Here is a 27,190-nt window from a genome sequence, read left to right as displayed (position 1 = left end):
CAGGTCTGTGGGTCCGGATACAGCGGTCTCCGGTTCAGCTGGTCTCTCTCTGGATAGAACACTGCTTTCTGGCAAATGGCAAGAGTTCTTGCAAAGAATTCAAACAGCTCGCCTGGCTGTGAATAGTTGCAATGATTTGAGGCCTGCTAAAGAGGGATTTAGCTTGTAGTTGACCTCTCTGCTACAAATTCTGAAGTAAAGTCTTGTTCTCTGAAGGTGGATAGATTGAAGTCTCTATGTTGGCTCCCTGGAGGATGATGGAGGTAAAGTATGGATTTTCCCGGCAGAGCGTCCCGCATCAGATGGAATAGAATGTCCCTATCTGTCCTGACTGTCTGCTTTTATGTGTTTTGAAAGTGGATGGAGAGGCTAGCTTTCTAGGCCCTACCCCTCTCCACTTGTCATTGGCCACTTCCTCCTCTTCCCCTTGATTGGGGGAATGAAATGAAGTGTCATCATGATGAGGTCTGTTTATGATACAGAGAACCCACCCCTGTCAACTTTACACACAATCTATATCTGACCCTAATAGACATATTTCATAGATAGACAGTTGTTTGGCATTGCATACACGCATCATGCATTTACTGATGGTAGCCCCTGTTCCAATTCTGTCGTTTCTAGGAGCTTGGGTTAAAAAATGGCAACATATTTCACTTTTTGGTCGGGTTACCAATATTGGATTTGTCCCCGCATTTACACAAATGTTCGCAAAGCATGTGGGCTTTAGGTGGTGGAGTGTCAGATTTTTAACATACATACATTTAGAGTAATATCCTCTTTTCCGCTAAAAACCCCCCTGAACATACCACCGGATCCTAACACGTCTTCAAATGTGCACAGAAAAATCACAAGAATAATGATATCACTTATAAAATTTTCACAAGTCTGCTCTATGAATGATCCATCTTTTTAGAGTTATGTTCTGGCCCCAAAGGGGTGTGGTTTCCCCCAGCACAAGGTTGAATTTCTGGTTTTTCCAGTTCTGCCAAGCCAGCTTGCACTCACAGGCACTGCTCCTCCCCTTTCCTTCCAGGACGAAGCCACTTTTACGACCCCCCCCCCCCAATAAAACATTTGCCTGAGTCAGGACAGGGCTTTGTTCAATTTCCTGCAGAGCCCAGGTAATTCAATCAGAGAAGTGTCATATCCCTTTTGGTGGGAACAGCAAAAGGCAGCTAGGCCTGGGAACACAGCTGTTGTGCAAGTCTCAACTCCTGTCGGGGGTAGCTGGTGGGCAGAATTCAGTTTCATTAAGCCAGGTTTCAGATAAAATGTCACTTTTTGTTCCCCAGTTTAAGTCAAGACAATTTTTACATATGCAGCTAGAATGCTGATTCTGAGTTCAAAACTATGACATTTCAACAGTGACAAACTATGTGACACTCAAAAGTAGGTCACTCAGTTAATTTAAACATTTTCGATTTTTGGTAGTTTTAAATCCAGTTTCAGTTAGGCTGCTGCAGACCTGCAGAGCTCAGCCAGTCTTGTTATGAACATTCAAGTCACTTCAGAATATAACTTTACATTGTATCCACCTCTCAGTAAGTCTTTCTTTGGCCTGCTTTGGGTTCATTTATTCAGTTTTACACAAAAGTCTGGTGGTTTTAAAACGCCGGCTTTCTGATAGTGGTGAGTACTGGTAATGCAACCATTTTGGGGATTTAAGAAAATGAATTCCCCACAGTTCTAGGTTGCTTTTGGCAATCAGCATTGCCATTCCCAATGGTTTCAGGCTACTGTGTGGGTAGTCCAATGGTGGTTTTAGGCAGTGCCCTTCTGTGCCCATAACATCGGCAAAAATGGGTGGCAGCCTATTCTTCATGCATTTCCCTGGGCATTTTCTGGGAAGCTCTGGCTATCATGATGTTTTCAATGCCAGTACTGCACAGTTTTTGTGGTAGGGCTCGGATGCATGGGTAAAAACTTCCCACAGCAGTGAAACACCTATAAAGTGTGGGGTACACGTGTCATATGTGAATCCTTTTATAAGTACCACACTGGCTAGCTGTTGCATGCAGATCTACAGACAACTTTCTCTAAAATATGAAACAATTGTGATGCTGCTCCATGATTCATACCTCAGGCAGCAGAAACTTTATTCAATGGCATCTATTCAGTGGCTCTTATATGTTGCAGAAAATGAGAACATCACTATAGGCCAATATTGGCTGGATGGCTATGCAGTGGTTCAGGGGGTTGAAACAGGCTACGAATTCAACAGCTGGTTTTATCACTGATGTCCCAATTGTTACCCAGAAAGTGATTTAGATACTTTAATGGGTACTACCTATGAACAGCTGTATCAATGTATCCTGTTGAAACAGACTTTGCTAGCCAGTTAGGGTGTTCATGTCATCAGTATATGGGAACACGAGTAACACACAATGGTGCAAAACAATTCAGAAGTGAGACATTTTCTTCAAGATAGGAATCTGCTTGACCCCAAACATCTCCGATGTGCATTGTATGGTGGCCACACAAATGCTTTAAAGTTACACCATTGCATCTCAGAGGGGGAGCAGATAAACTGCCTACATTTTACCAATCTATGTCCCTCTGTGAATAATGACAAACCCTATCCTTTGGGGCATCCCAAGATCATCTGTAACAATTTTGGGGATAAAGACCAGTATTTCAGTCTGATCAGGTGCAAGGTCTACCCACCCTGAGGTCTTTACATACCAGTGTTACACTATTGATGTTACAGTAAGCTGATGTTTCCAGTTTGCCGTACATACATTGAGACAAAACAGGCTGGGTGCAGACACACAGGTGAAGAGCAAAGGCTGACAGGTACTTGGTGTGCGATCGAGATACAGGCAGCTTTGAAACAGGGCTATCACCTTGGGCGCATACATGAGATGGCATTTTGAAACAATCACCCTCAAGCTCTTCCATGGTTATATTCAGATTTTCCTACAACAGAACCAAGCAGCCTCTGGCTTCCCGACATGGTGTGTGGCCAATGCCACTAACTAGGCCTGCATATATGATTATTATAAACATCAGCGTATACGCTTGCGTATGGAACACATCGAGAACAACCCTGCTCTGCGGTTGTTGGTGTAGCTATGCCTTAATTCATTGCAGGGTAGGTGTGCATAAAGAGTTAATTTGACAAACCCAACCATCATCATAGACCCTGATGTGCTTCACACTTATCTATTTGATCATTCTTATGACGTGAGCAGCTGCATGTTCCTAGACGATGAAACAGCTTATCTGTGCTGTCAGACAACACCAACATATTCATAACTGCGTTTGCAACCACTCATGTGTGCTTAAAACTGTATGCTGTGATGAAACAATTGCAAGGGCGGATTCTGTATCATAACAATGGTAGAGTGATCTTTGTCACCCAACCCACCCACTGACCAGCAATTATCTAGGGGATCTAACTTCGGAACTAGCTCCCGGTGAGTACATTGTGGAGGTTGTATCCCCAGACCCTAAAACACACGCATCTGTGAGTGTGTCTTAGAGTGTGCAGTCGTCAGTCTGCACAGCTGCGGTGGCAATGACAAAAAGAACACGACCAAAAGGTGAGCATTACACAGTAATAAAGCTGTTGAACTGTAACAAAGCAATCGCACTCCATGCCAGGGAAAGTAAAAGGAAAGGGGGGGGCACGGATACACTGTGCTCTGAAAAAGGAACAGGGGGAAATGTGCAGTCCACACTGACACATGAGGAACCTGTGACTATTACCTATGTTGCACCGCCTGTACAAGCCTTGCCAGTGGTAAAATGCCAGCGAATGGGAAAATTACCAATTAATTTGGCAACAATGGTTCTGTCAAATTCACTGCACCACCATGTGTTAACACAAGTGCCACTCTGAGTGAAAAGTCGATTGTGGTAGATGGCATCTCCTTGCTGAACGTGTTCTACTTCCTCTGCAGTGAAATCTAAACGCTGGAGACTGCGGTAGTAGTGACACCACAAGGGAGAGTGGCAGAGGGCAATGAAATAGCTGCTCACGATCTCTCACAAAACCCAGACTTGTTCGGAGAGATGAATGACCTCACTGTAGATGAAACAACTGATTCTCCCCCGGACCCAGTACTACAATTTGCAATACATTTTGTTTTATTGAAATTGTCATACCGAATACATATAGATCTGTGTGTGCACAGCCAGGTGCTAAATCGCATAGAAATGGGCATGAAAGAAAGTAACGTACGCCGACAAGGAAATAATATTCTGGGAATGGGTCTGAGGCAAATCGACACTGGCAATCAGAACCGCCTTCCTTCCCAAAATGACGATACTTAGGTGGCATTGTGTGGTTCAGAACCTATAGGCATGGCAACCCCGACGAGCGAGAAAGAATATTCTACAGATTGGCATCTGAAAAGAAAGGAGCAAAAGCATTTGAAAAAAGGAAATGCACAAAAAACAAGAAGGGGTCAGTTAATCACAAATGAGAATGACGTAGTGGAATGGGGAGAGGAGCATGTACCACAGAGAGTGAATTCAAGAAAGTCACAGAAGTGGGCAAATCGGTGAGTAATGAGAACGAACAAATAGGCCGATACATTTATAACCTCAATATTGAGGAATTATACGAAGGGACAAACTCACAGGTCCCATTGGCTAGAGAGCAGCAAATTCAAAATAACGTCAGTAATAAAAGTGATTTTGAAATGGATTAATCCGAAGCAGACAATGGTATAAAGGAAAGGTGCTCTACTCCGGATAGACAACAAGTCAATGTTGAACAGCCAAACAAAAGACTAGAAAAGGATTCTCAAAGAGTATTGATCCGATCACTAACAGAGTACATAAGGGGATAATGTGTGAGGAAGGGCGGAGATCTGTCAGGGGACCAAGCCAAGCTCATATAGAAATGCAATCTCTGACAAACGGAAAGATGCTTTAAAGCATGACTCTGGAGAAGGGTTTTTCAATAAACAAGCTCTTTAAAGAGAGAGATGTAGAGTGGATAAATCGCTCATATCTGCTACAGCTATTATGGGTGATCTCCTCACTACGAGTCCTAAAATCAGGGGACTTGGATTGGGGGGGCCTTTAGATTTTAAGGATGGTGTAGAGACACATGTTTATTGCCATTCCAGTGACATAGCCCACTTTATCAGGTCTCAGACGACTGGTTGCAGGGAACTGCAGTCCGCCTTGGAAACAAATCCTTCCAACAATCGTTTGTTAGATCTAAGAGTGACCAGGAGTAAGAATGGTAGAATGGCGGATGGCAATGAAGAAGGAGAGCAGGGTAGGGCATCAGACCAGAACTAGATACCAAGCTTTCTGCCTGTTGATCGGCGAGACGATGGTGAAATTGCAAGATTGTAACCTGGAATTGTAGTGCTTGTCTGCTGGCCTACCTCTCTGATGTGAACATCTTTTTTATACAAGAAAATTGGATGACAGCAGGCTATAAGAATGATGGGTTCAGGAACTTTCAAACTAAAGCCAGAAAAGGCCAATTAGGCTACCCTTCAGGGGGACTATTGACATGCATAAAGAATACATTAAAAGCTGTTAGGAAAACAGTAGCATATTGTGTGTTAATATCTATGATCCACCAGGTGGTATCTGCAGGGAAGCAATACAGCACATTTTGGTGGAAGTAGTAACAAATTGAGTGGGGTCGGGAAATACACAACTGGTCATCTTTGGAGGTGATCTGAATGCCTGTTGTGTAGGTGAGACATTAATTGAGGGTTCAGCCTATGTTGAGCAGGCCTGTCGAATGAAGAAACTGCATAGTAACAAAGAAGGGATAAGATGGCTCAACTTTATGTAGGAGTGTGAGCTGTGCATGTTGAACAGAAGAACTGTAGGTGATATCCCTGGGAGTGATACATGGTCAAATGGGAAGGGGATGGCAACTGTAGCTTACTTCTTCTGCAACAACTCAATGATTCAACACGTTGTAGGCATGGGGGCCTATACAAATAGCCACCGTGACCATTCAGCACTCATATTAAAATTACAGGTGGCAGACCATGGACTCACTCCAATATCACTGGGAGATATGCAGGTAAATAGCGTGGGAAATCGGGTTACTTGGTCACCTGCAAACCTGGTTAAGTTCAGTAGAGCAGAAAGAAGCAGGTTGTGTTTTAAATTTATTGAATTGTATGTCTCCTGATGAGTAGCAGCTTGGATTAGAGGGATGTGTTCCAACATTTATTTACAAGCTGGGTGGTATCAGCTGAAGGAGGGAAACACTCACGAGCAGAACTGTTTTTCGGGATGCAAAGCGTGGAATGAGGGAGATACGCCCCATGAGCTCCACTGCTTTGGCCCATGCAGATATGGTGAAAGAAGTAAAAAAAGATAAAAAACGCCCACACAAACTGGGTAAAAAGATGGCGCCAATCTGAGATAAATGTGCAATAGCAGACCATGGCGTCATATTAGCTAGTGGGAAATCTGTAGGTACCTAAATAACCACAGAATGAAAAATGCTGAACAGATAATAAACCCAATTAATGCAGATTATGCGATTGCTCCTATTAAAGAATACTGCAGAGCTCTGTGACAATACCTGGTACCCAAAGGTTACAACCTAGGAAATTGCCCTTTTCATTTGACAGCGAGACCATAAAGTGTACTATTAGGAACCTGAAAAAATCCAGAGCACCGGGACCTAAGGGGCTTGCAAGTGTGGTACTGAAGCAGGACGAGGATCTTTGGTCAGACATCCTAAATAAATTATTTATGAGACTATGTTTGGAGGGGATTATAACACAATCGTGGATGTAGGCAGTGATAGTGCCAGTATCTAAAATAGGCCTGTGAATAAATCCGGGCAATTACTGCCTGCTATCCATACTTGACGTGCCTGGGAAGTTACTTGCTGGCATCTCATTTAAGGAGTTTAAAGTATGGGTGGAGGAGTAAAAGATCTTAAGCAAATTTCAAACAGGCTTTAGATTCGGGTATGCAACTACCAATAACATCTTGGTACTAAATCTGTTGATAAAGGAAGCCTGAAAAAAAAAAACCAAATCCTTCACTACATGAGCCTTCATAGAACTTAAGGTGGCATTCGATTCCATGGACACACAGGTACTCTAGCAGAAATTGGAAATGTCCTGATGCACTCCTGAACGTAATAGTCCAGTTGCAAGAAGAGACTGGTGTCTGTGTGAGGCCGAGCAGCAGGTGCGAGTGCACACCCATTATACCAACATATAGAAACCTTATGCAGGGATGTGTGCTCCCCCTTTACTTTTTAACCTCAATATGGTGACTTAACAGGGAGATTGCCAGCAGTTAAAAATGCCCCTCCCAGACATAGCATGGAACATGTGGTGTGTCTCTCGTATACAGATGATATCATCATACTAGACTACATGTTCATCGACCTACAATGTTCGTTTGTTCATTGAATCAACTGGGCTGTTATGCTGACCTAAACCAATTGGAAGTGAATTTGAATAAAACCAAATATATGTATTATATTTGGGAAAAAATGTATTCAGGCCTGTGCGTTATGCTATGGGCACTATTGATCAGGTTGACAATTACTAATACTTGGGGGTGCCGATCAACACCAAGCAAAGACATGAACATTTGAGAGCATATAAAACCTTCAAGCAATGCTAATTGTAAACATAGCACAGAAGATTATTCAGAGTATTGCTGGGTATAGCGCGAAGGTACTCATGATGGTGTACGAACAGTGCTACTCTGCAGCTTCATTGTATGGTTTGGAGGCAAATCCCAATGAAAAGAGAACAGGTCCAATGGCTGAATGTCTTAGAAGGCAAATATTGGAAAATAATTCTTGGAATGCAAAGCTGTATACCAATGGCCACCCAAAGGCTGGAATTGGGAACATTATCCTTGGCTGGTGGAGTCGAGGAGAGACACAGTATATTATAATTAAAAATCATGAATGATCCCTTGTTAAAAGTGCTGGACTTGATGCTATGCAATACTTGTCTGGCATTAATTAGGACATACCTAGATTCAATTGGAAAGTTGTTCAAAGACGTCTGTTTGGTTTGGAGCACGATTGGTCAATTGATGCACTTAGCCTCAAACAAGGCTTCATCAGGAAAGTGAAAGTGCATGATTGGTGCCACACCTACGAACATTTCGCAACCTTAAAGTCCTACACTGAGTTTGTAGGGATGTCACGTGTGAGGTATCGGGTGCAGAGATATCTGGTAATATGCCTGGGTCAACACCTAAGAAGGTTTGTGTTGTTATTAAGACAAGTTTATTCACAGAAGGATAATCGCCTCACTGCTGGGACTGTAGAATATTTAGGACACAACTAAAGGGTTGTGTTCCTGGCAGGTATCATTTATGGCCAATTTGGCTTTTTCACTAAACTGGGAAGTATTGCCTGTAGGAAATAATTAATAAAACTTTCACATAGAAAAATAAAAATCAGACATAATCAAAATGTTAGGTTTATTTATAGACATATTAAAAAAATATTTAAGGTACAAATATACTGACCGCCAACTGAATTGATGCAACAAAAAATCAATGGGAGCCACAGCAGTCTTTGATTGTTTCTCTTTTGGCACCCAGTAAAACCATTCAACTCGAAGAGAAAGGGCAATGTTCCCCTATGCTACAGCTATTCTAGGCGAAGTGGAAGGAGAGGAGAAGGGAAGGAGAGGAACGTACCAAAGGTCTACGCTGAACATTAATTCCTGAGGCATAAATGTGGAAGGAGGGCGAAGGCCTGTGTCATCTGGTCTGTCATCTGTGTAGTAATTCTTAAAATTTGATTTTAGCTGGATTTTTCACAAAGATTTATGAATGTCTGATTCTATTACAAACAAGTTGATTGAGCATAAGGAATGTATTAAATATGCATTTTTAAAAATAAATATTTTTTCGAATTCATAAAATGGCCTGGTTCTTTATTACGTTGTCCTATTTATTATGTATAATAACACACGCCACATGCTGATTTGAAACAAAGTTATTTTATTCATATGTGTAACAGTAGGCGGTGGTGGGGTGAACAGCTCGATATGGGCTACAGAAACAGTTTCTATGTTTTCAATCACACTGTGTAATTTAATTCACAATGTAGAACTATCACACCAGTGTTATTTCAAATGTTGGCTTTTTTATTTTTGCAGTTTACGCTACAAGCTCTTATAACCCTCCATACTTACCAACACCCCTTTGTCATGATATATTTATTCAACAGCTTCATGCCTGGGCATGTTTACCCCATAACCGCAGAACATAGAGACATAACTAAATATTATAAACAACAGATTTGTATTAACTTTTAAAACAGCAGTTTTTATTCAGATTTTAATCACATTAAATAGTTTGGGTTATCAGATGCTGCATAATATTTTTTTAGTTACAAATTCCAAAGTATCAGCAATTATTTCATACACGGACTGTTGTTCACTGCATCGATAAGCAAACATTCACATCCTAGAGACGGTTGAAATAAATCCATAAAGCTCCCTGTAAAACAGCCACTGCCCATTAACGCAACAGAAGCTCTGTTGCATGTTGGCCAACTTCGGTCTCATGGAGGGGCCCACCGGCGGCCTTAAATTGCAGAAAACCCCTTCGTACTGCTTTTGCCAGTAGTTGTCTATTAGTGGGTGGCTGCTGTTAGCGCATATGTTTGCGATAGATAAAAGATTGTTACATTCTTTTTGTATACCTCAGGTGTTTTTTTTTCAGATAGCACAGCATCCTTGTACATATAATACATCTAGTACAAAATGTTGTTTTAAACACATTTTCACCACTATGACCATAAAACCCTGAATAGCCAGGATATCAATCCAGGTCACAGCCGATGCTATCAATCTCCATTAGTGAAACACATTCCTTATATAGGCTATTATCGCAATCCCCTGAGTTTTCAATTTGGTTTGAACAGCAAACACACTAAATATTGATAGTCTCTGCTACAGCTTGTCTCTCCTAACCACCATCCACTTTATTGGTTAGGGGCTGTAAACAATACAGATATAGATGGTTTTGACTACAGCTAGTTCCTACGACCTACAAAATATGAATGCTTGCTTTAAAATATACCCACCGAATAACACGCTGACCGATATCTGGTCCACATGTGCCCCTCTTTTTCCTGATGGGCCTGTGGGTTGGGGTCACTTGCTGTTATCATAGCCGCACCCTCCTGCAAAATCATTGATTCATAATGATTGTCTTTCAAGTTCACTTTATCCATGAATGATTGTCCAGTCACCACGACCAGCGGCTGCTCCAGAACCACATTGTCGTTATCCCAGGTAACCCTTTCCAGTTTAGCAATGGTTATGGGCTCATGATCCTTAATGTTTTGAATGAAATCTGCAACAGATTGGCTCATAACCGTGACAGTGAATGATGGCTCGCTGTTGACAGAGAGTGTAGCCATGTTCTCGCAGAGCTCCCCGGCCTTGCGGTCTGCCATAAAATCTTGATCATCCTCCAGCTCATCATTCTCCATAAGACAATAAGGGGTATAACTATTGTTGGAATCGCAGGGACTTATGGGGTTTGTTTTCCCTTTGTCGTAACAGTAGCAGTTCATTATCATAATTTCCTGGATGTCACGTCTGAAAACTCCTGGGAAGCAGGAAGAGCACACATGATTCCCAGGCCTGCCACAAAAGATATGTAGCTGCATTATAAACACCTCCCCAGCACTGTCATAGCCTTAAAACCCCCAGACCAATTTATAATTCAATCAGTGTATATAAAATACATACCTACTTGATATACAAACATTACATCAAAACCATATGAAAATGTATATCAAAATGTATATAAAAATATGTGAAATTTATATAAAATGTACATCAAAATATATATCAACATGTATATCAAATGTTATGTAAAATGTATTTAAAATTGATATCAAAATGATCAGGGTTCTTATCAAATGTATATAAAATGTATATCAACATGTATATCAACATTTATATAAAATCTTATATAAAATGTATTTAAAATGGATATCAAAATGATCAGGGCTCTTATTAAATGTATATTAAATGTATATACAATTATGGGGTGAGTTACAATGATGTACAAATTATTGGGGGTCAATAATGTATATATAATGTATATCAACTTTATATTAAATTGATATCAACGGGCGGGACTAAGGAAAAGCGTCTGGCCACGACGAGAAATTGTTTGTATGGCCACCTGTCAAAATCTAACATGGAGTAAAGGTACCCCCTTGTCTTTCTTAAGGGGTCCCTATTATTACAGCAGTGATGTGTCAACGTGCACGGTTCAAGGACCTTTTCAAATTTTTCAGGCTGTGTGAGATTTCATTGATATGATATGATATGATATACCAAGTATAATGTGCCTATACACAAGTGTTTCAAGGTGCGACATTGAATAATTATCTCTCCTTCTGTTTCTTGCCTATGTATAATCTGCGTAGTAAGGCTATTCGGCCATTTGACAATATTATACCAACTATATCAGCCCTGATGTATCTATGCAAGCAAATATAGTGTTAAAGAGTGCTGAATATATTTCTAACCTGCCATTGAACTCCCTGCAGCAACTCAACACTAAAATAACGGACTTCTGTGAAGTAAAATAACTAAAACTGAACAATGATGCCCCCCGCACCCTGGTCTAATTTTCTGCACAAACCCAATCAATTCCCAGAATGCCTGGCATTGAGCTCTCTTCCAGTCTCAACTTCTCCTATTATTCATTCGTCAATGACCATGCTTCTGAGTAATGGCGAGACTTCTCAAGGTCTAAAAGTCTCAGAAAAGTGACACACAAATCTATAGATTTGCTACCAGATACACTGTCTATTTTCACCAAACACTTGCTTCCATGTTTAAGCTCTTCTTTATCATCTTCATAATTTTCGGGCCTGCCAATTTCCCAGGATGGTCAAAAAACGTATATGAAACAGTTAAGCTTGACCCAATGTGCATTCTGGCCAATTTGGTGTTTGAGTCTAAAGTCAAACTTTATGACAATATGAACTTTGAAGTCAAGGCACATAGCCCAGATCTTAACAGTATATAAAAGACATTGGGCAAATTGGATCATCAAAAGCCATTTGCAAGATGTGATCATTCTGGTAGCATGAATGTGCAATCAGGTATGTTCTCCCTGATTATGAAAAACTAGATCATAACGCTGGTGTGGGCTTTCCCATTGTATTTAGTCGTAGTGCACTGATAAGCCTGTTGGATGTTAACTTAAAGTCCACACCCACTAATAACACAGATATGGGCCAGCCATAAAATAATATATATCAAACTAAATCATAAGCTAAATCAGCAAAACTGGCACAGCAAAAGAAATCCAAAAATCAGAAAATGGTAGCTGCATCCTGGTTCTCCTCTAGAAAATGCTTCATATCCCTACATGTACAAGGGACACTTTCTTCATCTGACGGTAGTTGGTCTCCGGAGCACATTATGGATTCAGTGGAAAGTGACCAGCAAACCCTTGAAAAGAACACAGCAGTACAAAGAAATCTAAATTGAACCTGAAACGATCCCAAACAAATCGAATGGTACTATTACCTCCTATTTGACCAATATTAAACAACAGAAGGAGCAGTTTATAGCTGAGGATACAAGAGTACAATCTGATTTCCTAATATTGGGTGAGGAAATGTATGCTAATCATAACTAATGAAATCATATTTCAGAGTTAATGATTTAATATGTTGATACACCATCTCATTATTAGGACTCATACTAACAATGACAGTTCTAAGGCTATGGCCAGCACTTTAAAATCAGGTACAGCGTTACTTCGCTCCATTGCCAACTGGAATTTTACGCTGTGCTCTTACTGGGAGAATTCCCAGTCAATACCTACAATCTTGGATGAAGGATTTAAACCACCACAATTTAGAGGATCAAATTATTTAAGGACCGAAATTCTATACCTTCTTCACGTATGTTTTTTTAGTCTTGGAATCAGTACTCAAAGAAAGTTCACTGACTATTTTAAATCCTTTGAATATTTTGTCACTTATGTTCCATATTCTGTGTTTAAGGTTGGTGCTAAAGGCTGAAGGTGAATCTTTCTTATTATTGGGTAATGATTTAATGAAATACAGTGGTAAATATTCATATACAACCACAATGTCATCTTCTATTCTTCTGAACAAACATAAGAATACATATGTAAAAGGGGGACTGCAAATTTAGTTGCAGAGATGACCCAAAGGCAAAGCAACTGATACATTTTCAAGTAGTTCTAGCTACCCCAAGCAATCCTTGTATTGACTGGTCCTGACTTCCACACATTTTACAATCGTACAATCAACCCATGCCTTGACCAATGCCTTTAATGAGAGATTTTTAAGCGTTCTTTGCTACCTATTGCAGAACGTGCATCTATGTAGCTGATTGAAAGAATCATCAATTCTATTCTTATAAGTAGTTTGGATATTGGATTCCCCATGTTGGGATGGATTTAATATTTTTCCTCAACCAGCTGCACAGGGTATCCATGGTGGACCTTCTTGTGGTTTGATTATTGCAATAAACACACATTGGGCGTAACAGCCACATGTTGGCACAGTTTGCAAAAGGGCCTTCTTTCAGTTAAAATGACTTTTCCTAAAGGTCACTGTGTAGAAAAACTTGTCATCATTAATGTCTATTGTAATCCAGCGCAGAACAATATACAGTCCTTTCTAAGAGTTGTAGATGAAATGTAAGCTGCATGATATAATTAATATAGCTTTGGTTATGTTTTGTTAGCAGGTGGCTCAACCTCTCATTGTCCAGATCCGGAGAGAAATCCAGATATTGTATCTCCTAGTAACAAGGGCTAATTTATTTGTGATGTGGGGTTTAAACAAATGCAACTCAAATGTCAGAGGTGATATTCCAACTAGACCTGCATGGCATAGTGGAGGCACTCGTTCTTCCTGTATAGACTCGATATATATCTTTGATTTTCAACTTAATTTGAGCAAACGTTTTAGTGTAGTTGAAACCCTACTGAGTGATAATACAATTATTTCAGCATGTTTTATGTTTGAGCAATCTTTAAGAAATTTATATCGGAGCCCCATTCAACTCAAACCCAATTATTCATAGAAAAGACTTACATGTTATTCCAGAAATAATAATGTATTTAATCAAATTATTTGGGATTTATTATTCCATTCCTCACTGGAAGCTAACTAAACATCATGTGACCCTCCACATTCATCATTTTCATTAAAGAACCAATGTAGGTTGGTGTACAATGGTATGAAAAGCAAATTGATGCCAAGAATCACCCTAACAATTTAAGATGCTAATTCTTGGTCCCTAATTCAAGTTCCATTACATCCAGATATATGAACATATAGATCTGATAAAAGGAGATGTATGAGTACAGCGCTTCTCTAAATGATATGCATCCCCATCCACAAAAAGGCCATGCCCCTGTTTTATGTGCTTTTGCATTTCAGTGGTTACCAAGAAACAACCCTTCCTTGGTACACCTTGCTGCACTGCATCTTGCACAGGATGCATATTTCAGTGACTTCCTTAGCCTCACTTTCTTTCCCTTTGGCAAGTTGAAGTGGTCCTAGACCCATGGGGAGGTGGGCACTCTCCAGATATATTGTTGGAATGTCCACTGTCCCCCCTAAAACGTAACAAGAGACACAGATGCCCATCTTATTCCCTCCACAATGAAAGGTACAGGTGCATAGGCCTCAGTCGTTTCCTGCTCCTTAGCCATCTGTTAGGCAATTGCTTCTGTCTACTTTGACTGTTGTACTTGCATATCATGTGGCAACACTACCTACATTTCTCCTCATTCATCTTCAGGCTGCTTCATTCCTCTGCCACAACCTTTCTCCAATACAACCTGTACAACTGCAGGGTCTAATACGGCATTGTCCAGAAACTTCAAAATTCTGTCCACAGAATAATGCCCTCTGCTGCCTCCTTTTCATGTGGTAAGGACAAACCTTCCATTGTCATCCTTGTCTCTTCGCTTTTTCCCGTTTCATCCCCCAATGTCTATAACCCCTGCTGTATTAGTGGAAAACTGGCAACGGGACCCAGAACCACAACCATCGCCCCATTCTACTTCAAGTCCTGGCAGGTAATATCCTCATCCTCCTAAAAGTGAACCTCATCTCACTCCTCCATCCCTCACTCCAAATACAACTGTACAAAGCCCTTTCTGGTTGATTATTTCAGTTCCTTTCTAGCAAAGGTAGGCAATAACAATACATACAATTGACTGACTAGGGAAAACAAATGTGCAAACAAAGCAAGGTGAGTAAAACACAGGATGGATTCTCTGGTTCACGCACATAAATGTTATTTATAAAGGCTCACAAACAAGCAGGTATATACAACTGGGAACAGTTTACTGTGGTGGGTCGGAAGAAGGAGTTGGACACTCAGAACATTTATTTTAATTGCATTTATAAGTTGAAGTCCTAACTTTCCCTATCACAAAAGGGAGTACCCTACCTATCTAAAGAAACTAAAGGTGCTTGTCTGTTGCATAAAGTCCACAAGAAATGATATCCTCCATCCAAACTACCCTATCTGGCCCTGCCACTAATGTTAACTAACATAAATAGACCAAGGGATTGATTTGTCTTCACCTGATCGCTCTTCCAGTTCATTCAATAACTCCTTGAATTACACATCTTCTTGTATAACATATAGGGCCTCATTCCAAGTGTGGCGGTCTGGAAACAAGGGAGCTGGTAACCTTACCAGCACCCTTGTTTCTGGACCACCACACTATGAGTCTGCCTGCAGGGGCCGTTGCACCCAGCAGGGTCACACCTGCCAGGCACAATGGCCCCTGCAGGCAGACTTTTCACAGAAGCACTGGTGGTTGCCGGTGCTTCTGTCTCCCCACCCCATGGAGTCCGATGGGACTCCACAGGAATGGGGAGTTACCGAATCTGCTGCCTGACTTCCCACTCCGCTGGTACTTGTTATATCCTGGTGGCACCGGGAAGTCAGGTGGCGGATTCAGTATTTCCAGGTCAGCGGCAAGCCACCGTTTGTACCACTTGGAGTTTTTGTATGCTCTTTTTGGAGGCTCCCCCTAAAAGGGTGTTGCAGTATTCAATTCTAGGGAGTATCACTGCACCTGCAATGGCTGCACTGTTGGATTCAGACAAAAATGGACTGATGTTTTTCAGGAGCCGCAGGTAGTAGTGGCAATTTGTAATGGTCTGATTAATGTGTGATTCAGCTTTGAGGGATGTATTCAGCTGAAAACCTAGGGTCTTAACTACATGGATGTCACATTTCTGCATCTTAAAGGAGTGATATCTTGGGTCAAATGTGTCTCGAGGTGTGAGGAGCCACACATTATCAGTTCTGCCTTGTTGTTGTTTAGACTCATCTAGTACGTCCAAGATTCGGTAAAAAGGTAGAGATCATTAATTCTAGCTGAGTCCTGTTCATGATCACTGCAAGGCTCCAGGACCAGCTGGATATCATCAGATTAGTTGGTAAAGCAGGCCCCAGAGCTTTACAGCAAGTCACATAAAGGTTTGAGATATAAGTTAAAAAGAAGTGGTGACAGGCAGGCGCCCTGGGGGACCCCACATACGATGGGTGTAGACAGGGGAAGATGCATCGCCTCAACAGACAGTAGAAGTGTGATTAGACGTAAATGAGTTAACCCAGGTAATGCCATAGGAGCTAAGTGAACAGGATGCCCTCAATGTCTGAACAAGCGATCGTGGTCCAAGAGATCGAAAGCTGCAGATAAATCAAGCAGTATCAATAGTCCAGTATTACCCTTGTTTAGGATACTGAGCAGCTAAGTTTGAAGGTCAATAAGGGCAGTGTCAGTACTAAAGCTCGGCCTAAAACCTGATTGACTAAGGTGTAAAATGCCAGCCTCCTCCAAATAATTCTGTAGCTGCATAGTAACGACGTTGCCCAAAGTTTTGAACAAAAAGCTGCAGTTTGTAATAGGATGCTGATTATTTGCATCATGTGTCTCTAGCCCTGCTTTTTTAATCAGAGGAGAGATGGTAGTCTTTTTTATAGAATCCGGGACCACAAGATGATGATAGGAGGTGGTAACATATCTTGTCATGAGTGGGGCAAAAATGTATTTGTGTTCCAAGATTATTTTCAGCGGGATGAGGTTTTCACGACTGGATGAGGTACGTATAGAGGATAAGATTTTGACCATGTCAGACACAGAAATAGGTGAGAAGTTAAACTCAGTCAGAGTCTCACTTGTTTCTATCTCAATAGTAGGCAGGAGGGGTACGTTTTCCAGTTTGCTTTGAATATTTTCCCTTGCTGTTTTGATTTTAGTTTCAAAAGATAGTTGGACCCTAGCACATTCTTGATCAGACTATACATTAGGGGGTGTTAGAGCAGCTTGTTTTTCCAGCATTTTAAAGGCTTCGGAGAGGTTCATTGTGCTGTTTGCAGCTTTCTCAATTTAATCACTAAACAATGTGCCCTTAGCCTCAAGTTTTTTTCCCTGTATATTTGTTCAGTCACTTTACACTTAGCTTCGTTTATAGGGGCGGAAAGCTTGAGCCATTTTGCTTGAGCCCTTCTCTTTTCCCTTCTGAGGGAGATTAGTTCCTGAGCAAACCAGTTTCTATGTGGTACATTATCTCTCACTTGCTTTGGGCAAATATGTGCCACCCTGTTTAGCATGCCATTCTGATTGTTAGAGTATTGATCAATAAGAATAGAAGCGGAATCCAGTTCTGACGTTATTGACATAACATGGGATAAACAATCCTGCAGATCTTCTCCACTGAAATGCAACTGAAAAGGGTTTCAGTTGCCATTGTTAACCTTCTGGGGCAATAGAGTAGAAATGGAACAGGGAAAATGACAAAAAAGACCACTGAAGCTCACGCTCATCAGAGGTTGGTGGACTGCCCCGGAAACTCTTTCTCTTACAGCCTAACAAACCACCTGAAAGTGAACGTGAAAGTGAGATGGTATTTATTGGGCCCTTAGGCTCCCCATGAGCTCATTGAATCTCACTGGGAGATTTGGTGGCTCTGATTGACAAGCTGAGCCAAACCCCTCACAACTGACTCAGAAACGGTTTTGAGTACTGTTTTGCCCTGCCAAATCCCAAAGGCATGACTCGATATATGCCAACAACCCAAACCTGAGCATTTTTCAGTTTCTCACTGCTAAATGTGAGCCTTAAACTATTTAAGTTCTCTCTGCTAGGCAAGAACCCCAAACTGTGATTTTTTTTGTGGTCACCCTAATAAATGCCAGCTGAAATACAGAAATGTATTTGGGTCTCCCTGCTAACAGAGTAGCCACCATCATTAATGTTCCTCTGAGTTTTCTTGCCATGCCATAGCTGCATATGGAATCAATTTTCTGGGTATCCCTAATACATGAAACCTGCGTCCTTCCAATTTTCTCATCTTTGATGGGGTGATGGGAACACATAAGAGACTCAACAGTAAATCGATTTCATCATCATACATCTCCCCTGGCTGACTTCACCCTGCAATTAAGACTAGGAACACATACATACTGCAACAGCCAATAACACAGATTGCGCCCTCCCAAAACCATGGGAACCCTTTCCACCATGAGAGGCTGGGGAACCAACAAAAGCATACCAGCATTGGCTGGTGTCACTGGTTCTTGCTGTCTTTCAGCCTGCCTTGCTACCTCCATGGGAAGGGAGCTGCCAGCATCAGAAGAGTGGGCTTGCTCTTCCACCTCTGACTTCTCTGGTTGACACTCCTCCTGCCTGCTTCCTTCTTCCCCACATCTGCGTACCTATATCCTTCCTCCTCCTCTATATCCACCCACTGTGTTACATTTTGTATGGCCTCCTTCCTGCTCCCCATCAACTTCCTCATGTTATGCTTTCAGATGCCCACCCATCACTTCCTACTCCTGACCCACACCTGTTTCCTTGTATTTCTACTCCTCATCCACCACATGTGTACTACCTTTTGCCATGTTCCTTCCTCCTGCTGTCTTCCTCCTGCACCACATTTGCATCTTCATGTGGCACCTCCTGATGCATCTCTTGCTGATCCATCACCTCCTACACAGGCTCTGCATCAGCCTCCAAGAAATCCAGCCCTTTCCGTCTATTCTTCTATTGACCCTCCATCACTTCTTTCTCTTGCCCAGCATTCAACTCATTAACTTGCTGACCTTCACCTTCGGCAACTCTCTACACGCTCCTCATGTGCTGCTTCCTCCTCTTTTTTCCACATAGCCACTATCTCCCCCAAAACATTCCTTTACAGCCAGGACTCCAGGTACCTTCACCTCACAAAGGATTGGAGAAAAAACACCTTGACAACATATGCTAAGCACGAGAAGATTATGCACCCCCTGCATTCTTGAAATATTTGTGCATTTCGTTTGGTATTAGCCAAATTGTTCGAAAAAATGTGAATGCATTGTAGATTTGACTGAATTCGGACTCTACCATTAGTTCAAATTCTTTCGAACAAATTGGTCTGAAAATTCCAAACATGGGGAGCAGGTGTTGCAGGGGTATTCCCCCGCTCCCCATGTTCGGTATCTGCATGCCTCGGGGGTTTGCCTGGGTGTACCCGCTTCCTTAACAATGGAGGCGGGGGACAAATATTGCTCTCCTAAATCCGCCCACTGTGTTACATTTTATATGGCCTCCTTCCTGCACCCACAAAACGTTTGTGGGCAGATCACACAGATCCTTTTGTTTCAATGTTTAGGTGCATATTTGAGGCACTGTGCCAGTTGTACTTATCCCACATTGTCTTGCAAGGCTAAACATATAGAACATTTCTGTATACCTGATACATGAGCTGCTTAGTGGGTGTTGTGGGCGAGGGTGGTATTAAGCACAGACCCTCCAAATGTGATGTTTGAGTCCTCCCATTCCCCGCCTGGATTTGCTGGTGATGAGGAAGTAAGAGTATTCCATTTACATGCTGCTATTGGATTATGGGGTCTCAGGGTAACCCTTACACCTATAATGTAAATGTATCTGGGTCAGACATAGTATCCATAAAGCATAGTGATAGACAAACCAAGTCATAACATCCTACATGGCCACTCCAAGAGACTATAATCCCCATTTCAGTCCAAGTACCTTAAGGAGAGTTTCACTAGAACCTGCATGCATTTTATGGTGAAATGTTCCAATTAGTAATCATGGAACATTAGAGTCCAAGAGGGTTGTTTCAGCTAGAGGATACCCTACCTTGCTAGTTGACAGTATATGTGAGCAAAACCGACATAACTATTAAACACCACAATGTTGTAGTGCCACATCACAACAGGATATACCCGAGCATCCCAGAGTAATCACGTGTTGATGTGGCCTGTCACTTCACCATGCAGTAGATAAGATATGGCCACTGAGGGCTCGAGGAGAGCACTGGTGACTGGGTTGGGACATAGACACCACTACTACTACTACTACGGGAGTTTAGCTGAAATGCAAAGGTGCCTCATCTGCCTAGTCCAGGGCCCTCCCCTCCTCTGTGTTCCCATCATGCGCATCCCACATGGTCCAGGCAGGGCACCATGGTGCTCTCTAAGTGCTGCACCACCTTGCATGCACAAACTGTGATGAGTAAAGGGAGGCCTCTTGGTCTTCCTTTTACTCTAGACCTGCCTATTTCTGTATCTTTGTGCATCCCCTCTTTTTCTAACCTTCCATCTGGGATGGCCAACGTCTGCTGTCATGGAGAGTTTTGTTTGAGGACATTGAGCAGCCAGCTTTTGTGCATGGTGCCCTCATTCCAGCACTCAATATGACAGTTCCTGCTACAAGTGCACCTATTTACACCATGGATGGGTCCTTTGGCAATGCCCCATTCCTTCTTCCACTACCATGAAGGAAACATCCGTTTGGTAGGTGCCTCAATGAGCCACATCCGTGCCATCTACGGGCCGCTCCACTCAGATGGTTCAAAGCTCCAGTCTCACCGGAGCATGCCACAGCTTGATCAGCATCATTCCTCTGGTTCCTTGCAGTGGTTTCCCTATGATGTCCCTATGGTGCTTGATTGTTCCTGCAATGGGAAAGAAGACCCTTGCCATCAAAGGATCTTTCAACAGGCTGGCTGCTATCTTGGGGCGTCACCTAAAGCTGAAACCCCCAAGTGGAATTCCCTCTTTCCCTTTCAGTCTTCTCACCTTTCTGACTCTCAACTGTCGGTTTCCATCAGGCCCTATGGCAGGCAGCAAGATTCATGTTCACTGCAGGGGTGGTCAGGCGGTTGTCCAGCAACCCAACATTCTAAGAGGTCCTCATTATAGTCTCAACCATTGCTAGCACATTACATGTTAATAATGACATTAACAGCTTCTATACATTTCAAAATTAGGTTAACAGTACAAATACATACATAAATAACAAGTATTTTGCAATGGACAACAGTTTGTGCTTTTGCGCATGCATGCGAAAGGCACTTGCCAGGCACCGTTGTAGTGTTGCTAACTGGGCATTGATAGTAGCAGATGCAACAGTGTGCGAGTATCTGGGCATCTAATAGCACGGCCTGGCAAAAACCTAATACTTAGAAACAAGCCACAACTGTTGGCTTTGCCAATGCTTGTTTTTGCCAGCATTTCAATGAAGGACACACATAATGCTCATAAATCGAGTGGCTGAATGCAGACTTGGTTAGACATGTTGTTTTACACTAGTAGTGTGTTTACTGTCCAATTAAGTCATTAATAAGTCATTGCATTGTGAAAACACTGGCAGGCACTTTAAGCGCAACGTTTGATGGTAAGGCTTGGTTAAAGCTAGCTGAAAGAGTTCCCATGTGGTGTTATGGGCATGGAGGGGCAGAAACTGGGAGGGAACGGCCATAGGGATTAGCATGGTCATGGGCAGTCAATGGGTGGGAAAATAAGCAAATAACACCTTCAATCTTTGCGTCCCTCCTCGTATACCATGTCTCCCCACCTGTACTCTAATGCAATAGTTTTGGTTTATAGGTTGCTCTCCCACCCAGTAGCCCAAAGTAAACTCCCTGTGCTTATGCAGAGATACATTTGGGATAACCTAGAGGAAGTGTTTGGCACACTCCACTTTTATTCAAAGACAGTAGACCCAAAAAAGGACTGTAACCCTGATCTGTGAGGATTCTATTTGAGCCAGGGGCTACACTTACACGTCAAAGGTATCATCCGAGAACATCCAGGTTGGTGTCCTATACAAGGGGGCTCAGTCGTGTAGGTTCCATGAAATCAGGTGTTGTTCCGTAACTCATAAAGCAGGGAATTCAATTCCCAGGAACAGTGCACACCCCCACCTTGGTTGCAATATTTTAACAGGAAAAAACTAGTTAAGCAATAAACATTCAGAGCGTCTTGAGACACAATCAAACACATTTTCCCCTTTTTAAAAATGTCTGATTTGTGCAAACGCTTTTTTTCTTTCCTTACATACATTTGGACGAGCTGTCTTCGGCAAGTAATGATTGTTTATAAAGTGTGCCATTTCTTATGGCTTTGATTATCTTTTTTTCTTGCAGTAGGGATTCATGCATCAATCTTTCTTTTTTAATTTTAATTGTATAGCATATAAGTAGTTTATCATAATTAGAGCAGTGTGTTTATTATAGACACACGTCTTAAAATGAGAGAAAAGGTAATACACTCCTGTATTGGGATCCACCGATAACTGGACCTGGCTAGAGTGCCTTAGCCAGGTTGCAGGTGTGACTAATTGACTGTTGCGCTGGAGGACTATAAAGATTAAGAGAGGCAAAACCTCCTACTCAGCCCTCCCACGTCTATAAATCATGAGTGAATGCAATCATAAAGGTAAAACAGAAACAGGGAAGAGATTGCACTTTGTGGTAACGGGGGCCGAAGGAAAGCTATCATCTCAAGAGAGGTGGAAATGTGAAAATGTAGCGTACCGCAGGCCAAAATAAAGGAATACCCAATCAAGGTTCTATATCTATAATTTATTTAAACACACCATATGAAATAATAACTAAATAGAAAACACTACAAAATATAGCGAGATACAGCACTCTGGGTATTGAGACAGAGGAAGAAAGGCAAATATAAATCACAATGTTCTTTGAAAAGGATATGTTATTGTATGTGTAAACGATTAATGCGACCTACCCACTTTCTAGGGCCAGAAATGGACCAGGGGCAGTTATCAGTGAATAACACCTTTTATTGTTCTAGGCGATTGCATCAACTCCAAACCCGGTTTCTTAGCGATGTGCTTCTCATTCAATTCAGGCTCCAATGCGGCAATCACTCTAGTCCAGATGGCATTCAGATGTCAAGTCGGGCTTGAATTGAAAGTCATCTGTGGTTCAAAGTGATGCTCAAGTTATGGAGATCCTGGAGGCTGCAAAGTTCTTTTCAATGGTCGAGGTGGACAGTGGACGAGCTGGTGATGTGATGTTCACAGCGAGTCAGTTTATGATATATGAAATGATAAGGCATTTGTAACGCGCCTATACACAAGTGTTTCAAGGCGCGACGAGGCGGGGGGGGGGACAAGGGGAGACAGACAATGATCTTACTAGGCCAGGTGTCATTCAGATCGCGCAAGTGCAAGGGTAGAGGGGAAGGGAAAAGTGCATGGGGGAAAGGGAGAGGGGAAAGTGCAGTACAGGGTTATTAGCATACAGGATAAATAACAAGGGCCAGCTGGTGGCAAGTGCGAGTTAAGTGCAGACAAGTGCTGGGAAGGGGGCTGTATGGATACAGACACAGTCCCGTAGTGCAGGGGTTGCCGTGGAGGCAGTGCAGGAGAGAGTGGCTGGGCCGAGAACGGTGAATGGCCCATTTGCAGATTCAGTGCAGTTTCAGTAATATTAGCAGGGGAGAGGGGGAGAGAAAGCAGAGGCAAAGAGGAAGGTTTTGAGGTGCTTCTGGAACCGGAGGTGGTTCTCCTCAAGTTTCAGTGAGGTACGAAGGCTGTTCCAGAGGGAGGCCCCTGCAGTGGAAAGAGATCTGCCCCCAACTCGTTGTTTGGAGAAGCGGCTGACCCTGAGGGAGTTGGAGGCGGATGAGCGAAGAGCTCGAGAAGGAAGATATTTAGGAAGAGAAAGTTGAAGGTATTTTGGCCCAAGGCCCCAGACGGCCTTGTGGACAATACAGAGGGTTTTGAACTTGATCCTCGCAGTCACTGGGAGCCAGTGTAGTGATTTCAGTCCTGGAGAGATAAGGTCCCTGGGCTTGAGGCCAAGGACAAGTCTTGCAGTCCTGTTCTGGATGAGTTGCAAAGGGCGGAGAGTAGAGGCGGGCAGATTAAGATAGAGGCTGTTACAGTAGTCCAGCTTAGAGAGAACCAGGGCTCTAGAGACAGTGAGCTTCTGGGGGAAGGAGAGGAAAGGAAGGATACCTCTGAGGAGGTGTAGCTGGTAGTGTGACTTCTTAGATACGTCGGATATGTGAGGAGAGAAGGAGAGTGTGGAGTCGAAGATGACCCCAAGGTTTTTTGCCTTGCATGTAGGAGCAGGAAGAGGGCCCAGAGAGGCCGGCCAGAGAGCAGCAGGGAAGGAGGGAGTGGGAGTGCCGATGAGTAGTATCTCAGTCTTACTGGCATTAAGGCAGAGGTCGTTGGCGGCACACCATTCCTGGATAGCAGAAAGACAGTCAGAGATGAGGGAAGGAGAAGAGGAGGCCGAGGGTAGCCTGAAAATGAGTTGGGTATCATCCGCATAGCACTGAAAGTAGGGACAGAGAGCGGCGATGTGGTGGGTGAGAGGTGCCAGATACTGGTTGAACAGCCAGGGAGAGAGGTTAGATCCCTGGGGGACACCACAGGTAGAGAAGAAGATGTCAGAGAGGAAAGACCCCAGTTGGACCTGGGAGGGTCGATTTGAGAGGAAAGAGGTCAGCCACGTCAGAGCCTGACCAGTGATACCGAGGTTATCACGGAGACGGTTGAGCAGGATGGTATGGTTGACAGTATCAAAGGCATAAGAGAGATCAAGCAAAATGAGAACACATGGAATGTTAGAGTCAAGGTTCGAGAGCAGGTCCTCACGGATGTTCAGGAGAGCAGTTTCTGTGCTTCTGGCAGCTCTGAAGCCAGACTGATGGTCATGAAGATAACCAACACATTCAGCATGGAGATTAAGCTGGGAGATGGCCAGTTTCTCCAGGAGCTTGCCCAGGAAGGGAGTGATAGAGATTGGGCGATAGTTAGCTGGGCAGGAAGGGTCGGAAGAGGGTTTCTTAAGAAGGGGGTGCACAAGGGAGTGCTTGAGAGGGGATGGGAAGACTCCAGAGGCGAAGGAGTGATTGCAGAAGTCAGCAAGGGCAGGAGCCAAGGAGTCAATGTGGTCCTTGATAGTTTTGGAGGAACAGGGGTGGACCTGTTTTGACGAGACTTTCATAGATCGGACTTGTCTTGAAACCTCGTCAGCAGAAAAAAGGGGAAAGGAAGAGAAGGAGAGAGGAGGGGTGGCTGCAGAAGAGACAGAGGAAGGGCAGGGAATAGAGGGGGGGAGGTTATAGGAGGAGAGTGAGGACAGGATGTCCTGAGTTTTTGAAATGACGTGAGAGGCCAGTGCCGTGCAGAGGGCCTGGGAGGGGACAGGAGAGGTAGAGACTGCAGCAGGGTTGGCCAGCTCCTTGCAGATTTTAAAGAGTTCGGCCGAATTGTTAGATGCCGCAGAGATGCGGGCTTGGATAAGGGCTCTCTTCTTGGTGGGAACGGAGTGCCGGTATTGCCTTTGGAGCAGGCGACAGGCCAGTTTGTCAGAGGATGAACATGAAGCACGCCATTTCCTCTCTGCCACCCTGCACTTGCGTTTAAGGGTGACGAGATCCGAGTCATACCAGGAGTTACATTTGGCTTTGGGCTTCAGGCGGATTCTCATGACAGGGGCAAGGATATCAAGAGTATCAGATATAGCAGAGTGGAGAGTGGAGAGGGCTGTGTCAGGGTGGGAGTCAGCCGAAGGGGGAGGAGGGGGCAAGAAGGTGGCAGTGAAAGCCTCAACTGACACGCGCTTCATGGGTCGGATGACCGAGAAGGAAGGTGGCAGTGATGGGGGTGGCTTTGCCTGTGGGGTAGGGAGGGTGAGGTGGGAGGAGAGGAGAAAGTGATCACTCCAGGAGAGAGGAGTGGAGAGAGGGACAGAGAGGGGAAGGCCAGAGGAGATCAGGGCATCAATAGTGTGCCCTGCAGAATGAGTCAGCCCAGGCGGGAGAATAGAGAGTGAGAGAGAGTCGCAGAGGTTGCGAAAGAGTCCAGAGGGGGGACAGGAGGCATCCAGGTGGATGTTGAAGTCTCCAAGAAAGAGGAGTTGAGTGGTTGAGGACAGGAGTGAGGAGGAGAGGTCCGCCCACTCGGAGAGGAAGGAGGAAATTTGACCAGGTGGCCGATAGATAGCAGCCACGGTAATGGAATGGCTAGGAGAGAGAGAGAGTCGGCAGACAAGACATTCAAAAGAGGAGTAGGTCTGCACGGGAGTAACAGTGGCAGGAATCCACTCAGGGAAGATAAGGGCCACACCTCCCCGCGCACGGTTGGGCCTGGGCACAGAGAGGATCTTGTAACCGTCGGGTAGGAGTGTGTCAAAGCTGGTGACAGAGCTGGCCGTGAACCATGTCTCAGTGAGACCGAGTACGTCAAGGTCAAGTTCCTCAAGAAGGCGGCAGATATCAGAGGAATGTTTGACGGCAGAGCGAGAGTTAAGAGTGGCAATGTGGAGAAGTTTGCCATCTTTGAAGGATTTCCGGGGAGGGGTACAGATCAGAGGTACGCCCTGCGGAGGTGAAGAAGGAGCACGAGAGGGGGTGGGGAGGGAGGGAAGAGGCAAGTTAGTCGAGGACAGAGGAGGGGGCACAGCAGGAGAGGAAAGGAAGTTGATGAGGCGTGGGAAGCGTCTATCGAAGAGGTGAAGGTTGGCCTGAGGGCCTTGGACCAAGACGGTCCCATTAGCATAGACATTAATGATGGCCTTAGAGGAGTGGAAGGAAGCCAAGAGGACATCCCAACGGGTGCCACCATTAATGGGAGAAGAGGAGAATGGAGAGAGCACAGAGACCTTATGAAGGGTCCATAGGTCAGGAGAAGGCACGAAAAAGAGGATGTCAGTGAGAGTTTCCTTGGAGGAAGCACTAGTGTAGGTGTCAGCGATAGGGAGGCCTGGGTTGGAGACCAGGATGTCCTTTTTAAACTTTTTCCTACCAGATTTAGTGAGGAGAGCAGGATAGTCAATGGAGAAGCAGTTAGAAAAGATTGGTGAGATAGAGAGCACCATAGAATAGGAGGGAGTGGGTGGGGGAAGACAGGACAAGCGCAAGCGGACAGGAAGAGAGCGGCAGGC

The sequence above is a fragment of the Ambystoma mexicanum genome, chromosome 5p, assembly GCF_040938575.1.
Source record: "Ambystoma mexicanum isolate Mex_15411 chromosome 5p, UKY_AmexF1_1, whole genome shotgun sequence".
NCBI lineage: Eukaryota > Metazoa > Chordata > Amphibia > Caudata > Ambystomatidae > Ambystoma > Ambystoma mexicanum.
This window is presented reverse-complemented; position numbering follows the sequence as displayed.